This window comes from Pteropus vampyrus, unplaced genomic scaffold (assembly GCF_000151845.1).
Source record: "Pteropus vampyrus isolate Shadow unplaced genomic scaffold, Pvam_2.0 Scaffold60, whole genome shotgun sequence".
Classification (NCBI taxonomy): domain Eukaryota; kingdom Metazoa; phylum Chordata; class Mammalia; order Chiroptera; family Pteropodidae; genus Pteropus; species Pteropus vampyrus.
The window spans coordinates 5,629,557-5,636,416 of record NW_011888841.1 but is presented as its reverse complement, the minus strand read 5'-3'; the positions used below and the strand labels follow the sequence as shown (position 1 = coordinate 5,636,416).

The following is a 6,860-nucleotide window of genomic DNA, read 5'->3' as shown; positions in this document are numbered from 1 at the left end:
ATGATCTGATTTATAAAATTATAGCCTATGTTCCAGCTCATGGTTATTGGGAAGGGTATTTAATGTACATATTCGCTCTATGAGTAATGATAGTGAGCCAACATTTAGGATAACTGGCCCTGGAGAGCTGGAGCATCAGCCCTTAGGGTGGGAGAGTCCTCTGGCGTAGGTTGGGGTAAAGTCAGAAATGGGAGTGTCCCAGGTACTCTTTACCACAACTTTAGTGATGTGGAAAACCTGTTTTAATCCACATGAATTCAAGGAATATTTGCCATCTTGTGCAGTAAATAATACAAGTTACCCTTGAACAGTGCAGGGCTTAGGGGTGCTGACCCCTGAGAAGTCAGAAATCTGCATGTGAATTTGGACTCCCCTAAATCTTAACTACATCATTCATCCCTTGGTATTCATTAGGGAATGATTCCAGGACCATCCACAGATATCAAAACGTGGGGATGCTGAGGTCTCCTGAATAACCCTGGGGATCCTGAGGTCCCCTACATAAAAAGCTGTTGGTCAGTGCATACGGTCAGCCATCTGCATCCATGGACTACAAACCAGAGAATGAAATTCCAGTACAGTTACTTACTGAACAAAAATTGCATATAGCTTTGCAGTATAGTTTGAAATCAGGGAATGTCATGCTCCAACATTGTTCTTTCTCCCGATTGCTGTGGCTATTCAGGGTCTTTTGTGGTTTCATACAAACTTTAGGATTATTTGTTGCAGTTTTGTGAAAAATCCCTTTGGTATTTTGATAGGGATTATATTCGACCTATAGATTGCTTTGGTTAGTGTGGACATTTTAATGATAAATCTTCCATGAGCAAGGTATATCCTTCCATTTATTTATGGCATCTTCAGTTTCTTTCATCAATATCTTACAGTTTTCAGAATCTTTTACAGGTCTTTTACATCCTTGGTTAAACTGATCCCTAAGTATTCTATTATTTTTGATGCAATTTAAATGTATTTTCTTAATTGATTTGTATTTTAAAATGTACTTATTAGTCTAAAGATACAAAGGTATAAAATCTACTTTTATATGTGATACTTTCATCAGTAATATATGTTTATTGTCGTCAAATGGGGTTATCTGCTATGAAAAGGTAATTTTTATCTGGGATGCCTATTTACTTAACCATATTGTAAAAAAATATGCCAGTCACAGGACTATATTTATGCATATAAACCTATTATTAACTTTTGATCCTATTGCAAACATAAAATTTTACATTAAATAAGGGATTCTATGGCCATGCCACCCTGAACAAACCCGATCCCATCTGATCTCAGAAGCTAAGCAGGGTCGGACCTGGTTAGTACTTGGATGGGAGACCACCTAGGAAGACCAGGTGCTGTAGGCATAAAAAAATAAAAATAAAATAATAAGGGATTATAAACTGACAAGTTTCTTGCAATCTGTGAGGTCGACCAAAGGTTGCCTCGCCTAAAAAAATAAAAATAAATAAATAAACAAGGGATTAATTTCATGTACTAAAGCTAGAGATGTTAGGATCAGATGTAACCTCATTTTGACATTTTCTCAACATCACAACAAACCTTTTACAAAATAAAATGCTAAAATTAAAGCCGAAGGATATGTTTTCAAACTTGCTGAGATGAAGCGAACTATATTCCAAAACAACACTTAAATGTTGAGCTAGTCACACAATGCAGGAATAACAAAATTAGCATTCTGTGAATTCATTCAACAGAATGGACTGGTCGCCTCTTTACCCACATACTGTAAAGCCATTCATACCAGCAGCTTAAGACACACAAGGTTGCCAAGTTTCACAGGTGCCTCCTGCAGAGAATGCCACTATAGTCTGCCACTCTTGCCTTAAAAAAGAAAAACTTCTATTCACGAGAGAGAGAAACTTACAGAGAGGCCATTTTTCAAAATCTTTGAAGCCAATTCAATTTGGAACTTGAGCAGTTGTACCTCCTCTTAACAACAGGTGCAGAATGGCACACTGGCTCCCTTAGAAATATTCCTGAAAGGACCCCTCCGCTTAAGCATTCTAATGCCATGGCTTATTAAGTGAGGCCTGCTCTTCATAGGTCGCCTGTGTTAAACACATCAACTCTTCTACATTCTACCTAATTTACTTTACTAACAAAAATATCAAATGCCGATTGGTTTGTGTCTTCCGTGCAAATGTTGCCATTAAGATATATTTATAGGTTTCACATTTTACTTTATAGTTTATATACATTTATAGATTTGGCATTTCTTACATTTATAAAACTCTCCTTTATTAATTTTAACATCTGTTGATACTAGTCTATCATTATTGCCTCCCTGAAAAATATCATTACTACTTTCGCTTATTTGATTTTTCTAGATAAATTTTGATTAATGATGCATTAAATTGAATAATATTAATTTTAGGGACAATGATATCTTTATAAGATAGTTTCCATTCAGAATCATGGCTAAGCTCTCTATTTATTCAAAAATGCCTTAATATCCTAAAGAGCTTTATTTTAGCTTATTTCCTTAGTTCTATACCTTGACATTCTTGTGAATGTTGTTTTCTGGTAGATATTCTTACTGGTTTATGCTCATTGGTTGGAAGCCTATTTTTTTTTAATCATTTTGTGAATAGCAACTTCATTCATTTGTTTAACCTTTTTTTTTTTTTGGTTTTGTTTTCTACTCGGGTTGATTCTCTGGAGTCTTTTTAAATAAACAAACATCTACAACTAACAATCATATCTTCTTTTAAATATATCTATTTTTGCTAATTCCATATCCTGGTTTGATTTACTGGCAGAAGTTCTTAAACAAGAGCAAAAAATAAAAACAAGAGGGGACATTCTTTCTTGGTCTCAAATCTAATAACAATATATATATTTTTAATTTCAGGAAAAATATATACTATTCTTAATTTGTTTATTCTATTAATCTCTTAATTTAATAACTAATATCTTCATAATGAATATTTAGAGGTAATATCTGAGGGCACCGCATATGTAAGAATGTCTGTCTGTTTTCCTCATATAGGAAATCATTTGACTAAACATAAAATTCTTGTTGCTATTTTTCCTCTCAAAACACCATTAATTAGTCTACCATACTTCAGCATTTAATGCTGTTTTATTATTATTATTATTATTATTATTATTATTATTATTACTTTCACTTGTCTACATTTCCAGTGAAGAAAACAAAATACTCTCTGACTGTCACAGTCTTAGAAAGCAAGACAAGCGAGGGGCCGGCTTCCCTCTCACGGTGCGACTGGATTGCTGTATGTCGTGCCTCTGCCCGACACGCTGTCCTGTCAGGCTGCCCTGCTGCTCCGCCTCTCCCCTGAGGAAGGGAGGTAGGCGTTCGAGCAGCCACGCTGTGACCTGGAGAGAGCCACTAACTGTTTCCGCCTCCAGTCACCCCCATCCAGAGACGAGGAAGCCAGGTCCGCGACAGACACATGCTGCAGCTGTCAGTCAGCCTCGGAGCCGGGCACGAGGGATGAATTTGCTGGAGTGAACACTTTTTGTCTTTTGTGTTCATTCACAGAATACATTGGCTTGTAAAATATGCCAAATCTTTAAACTCTTTGGTGAACTAGAAAACACTGACACGGTTGTCATTAACTCAGAAACCACTTCACAGGACAACCCTGCAGCATAAACTTTGCTTGTTACGCTCTGACTTTTCCATCCGGATTCAAGTTTTAAAGAAAAATTTGCTTTCTCTCTCTTATTGATGCTTCTCAATCAGATACCAGATTACTCCCTGTGTACCCCATGCCTTTCATGTACCTTTTCCCCTCATTAATCGCATCTCCCCATTCCTTCTTAACAATACTGGATCAGTGTTTTAAAATCTTATTCCAGTAACCAATTCGATTTTCTCTAACAGTCCTCTGCTTTTAGCTTTAAATTTAGTGATATTCTTTATCTTCCAAAAACTTTCTTGTTTTCTGATGATTTAGTTTCCTGACTTCACGCCTGGCATGGATTTGCTGTCCTCTGAAATTCTTTCTTGTTGAGGGACTGGCAGGAGCTGAGACCCCTAACTCCACACACACACAGCAAACCTGGGAAGCACCACGGGGTGATGGGCAAGCAACCCAGCTCTGTAGCCACATGGCTTAAGTTTGGGTTCCGGCTCTGCCACCACTAGTTGAATATTCTTCAGCCAATTGTTTAGATTATATAAACTTCAGTGTCCTCGATTGTCATTTTAGGGGAATAACGCTACTGTGTACTATTATCTTAAAGGAGCAAAAATAGGTTATGCACTTGGAAGAATCTGACGCGTAGTTTATGCTTGATGCACGTTAGATAGTAACTATGACAGTTCTCATTAGCAGGCCGACGCCAGCACCATCGCCCCTGATCACAGTATGTCTGTGCTCTGTATTAAAGGGCATTGGTGGGCTCCACTGCCTGCCTCCTCTCTCGGCTCTCAGGGTGGCTGTTTCATGTGGATGTGGTCACTTGTGAATTCATCAGCTTTGTCTTCATTTCTGTCTGTTTTCTATCAAAAATCTCTCCACATTCCTACGTATGGATTGAATGATTTTGTAACATTAAAGGTAGTAAAGTAATTTATTTCATTTTGAGGGGGATTTAGTTAAGGTTATGAAACAAAACTCATGTATTTTGGTCATCATCATGCATTATCTTTGTGTGTTTAACACATAGCTGAGTATGTGTCGTAGAGTGTGTGTGTGTGTTTAATATTGAGGATAATGTTTTATAAATATAAATTTTCTTTAAAATAGGTTAGCTTTCCTTAGATTCCTACTACTTTAACTTTAAATGGTTTAGAGAGAATTTTCTCACTTGTATGAATTAATTTTATTTCAGTTCAATAAAAGGTACTACCTCAGAGTTGATCTTTTTTGTTTCCTTCGAGAAACCTACATGAAGTCTTCCTGCTGGGTTTAATAGAACAACCACAACAAACTGACCTTCATTTTCTCCTGTGTTCCTTTGTCACATTGATGTTCTTTTGTACTGTTTTATTTGTTGCTGTCTAAAGTGCATTCGAATTGTTGAGAAGGGGGATTTAGATTTCAATTGGCATTGATTTTTGAAATGTATTCACTCACTTTATAACTTGTAGTGTCTGCCTCAGATGAAGTCCTTCAAGGTTTTTTGTTTTGTTTTGTTTTGTTGTTCTTTGCATGTTAGGGATTAGAGCTGGTACATATCTTGGTAATGTTTAGTTTTCCCCTTTTTGATTCATAAAGCCATTTGCTCTTAGGAAATATCATCTTAGTTTAATGCTCAAAGAAAAGAACTCTGGGTTTCTGCTGTATACCATTTTAATGACTTGTTATATGTGTGCATGTGTGTGATACATATATGGATATACATATAAATGTGAGGAATACATGTAAAGAAATAATGATGAAAGGAGTTAACTAAAGTTATTTTTTTCTCTCATCATGAAAATTATAAAACATACTATGAAGATGGCATACTGCCTTTACATGGTGTTACCAAATTAAGCATAGATTAAATTTATCATTAAGACAACTCAAAGATTTCCCCCCACTAAGTAGAATTGATGGGATAAAATCAGTGTTTGTAGGATTTACCTGACTTTCAGTCAATAAGTGCCATCATTTAGAATGAAAAAGAATTTAGGACAAATACTATTGTACCTATATATTTATGAGTGGCAGCTTTTATATAACCAATTTCATCTATACACATGGAAGCCTCCAATATCATCTGCATGAAAGCTGGCAGAAGAGATTTTCATATAGTATGAGAAGACACCTTTTATTTCTTTTATGTATATATTATTATATTTTTAGAGAATAAGATTCTATTCTACTCTAAGTTAATCAGGTCACCCCTATATTATGGTGTTTATGTCTGGCTACACAATTTTAATGGAGAAGTATTCGGGGGAAGGGTTCATGAATAACAGAATAAATTTGAATTTTGAGATGGGCTTTATTATATGATAATAAAACCACCATACCATCCCAATAGTGGCTGATGGTCAGCATCCGGCAAGTAAACACATATCTATTTTTTCTGTAACTTATGGAAAATTATTTAGAAGTGATTCAAATAGAAATGAGACTGCTTCTCAGCCCTGACTTAAATCTACTTAAAAATTGAAAGTGTATCCATTCTGAGGATTTTATTGTCAATAAACATTATACGATTTGGAGAAACATTAGTGTCTTGAGATTTATATTGATTCTTACTTTGTGGTCCACTTACAAAACCACTGATGGTTAATATGATATCAACAAATAATCATTTTATTCCCTTGCGCTCCATCACATTTTTTTTTCTCTCTGAAATGTAACTTTATGTAACAATTGACCAACAGAAATGGTTGCACTTAGGACAAACTATTGGATGGAAATCTCAGAGTTAAAATTTATAAAAAAGAAAGGTGACAAAATGTATTTTAGCAAACCAATTAGCATTTAATTTGTAGGACCATACCAAGTTATACCTTTATAGAGAAGAGATAGTAGACTCTCTAAATCTTTCTGAGTTGGTAATTAAAAGAATTATTCACCAAGGATTGGTACCTAGAACTCAGAAAACACCTCTGAACTTAAGAAAACGAAGCTCTTCTAAAATCATTTTCCACTCAAGGTACTAATCAAATATTTCATGGTAATTGAGGTGATTATGTTACAACTGAGGACAATTCTAGAATCTGCAAAAATTGGAATAAAAATGATGGTACAGTGCTTTTCACGTGTACTCTTTGAGAAGTTAACGGGCATTTTAGGAATTAATTTTTTTTGTTCTGGAAAGCCCCTGTTTAAACAAATCTATTTTTCCCCTCTTTGTGGGACATTATAGAGTATTTGGTATGCATATATACATTGTAGATTTCCGAGAAGAGTTTACAAGAATTA

General features: G+C 35.3%; 1 protein-coding gene and 1 non-coding gene across 4 annotated transcripts in view; one reads left to right on the top strand and one right to left on the bottom strand.

Annotated features, from left to right (window-relative positions):
- Nucleotides 1–6,860, bottom strand: part of BRINP3 (BMP/retinoic acid inducible neural specific 3) — a 253,015-nt gene that overhangs the window by 29,584 nt on the left and 216,571 nt on the right. The window lies entirely within an intron of this gene.
- On the top strand, nucleotides 1,249–1,367 carry LOC111740292. The gene has a single exon (XR_002780564.1). It is a non-coding gene; the product is annotated as a 5S ribosomal RNA (ribosomal RNA).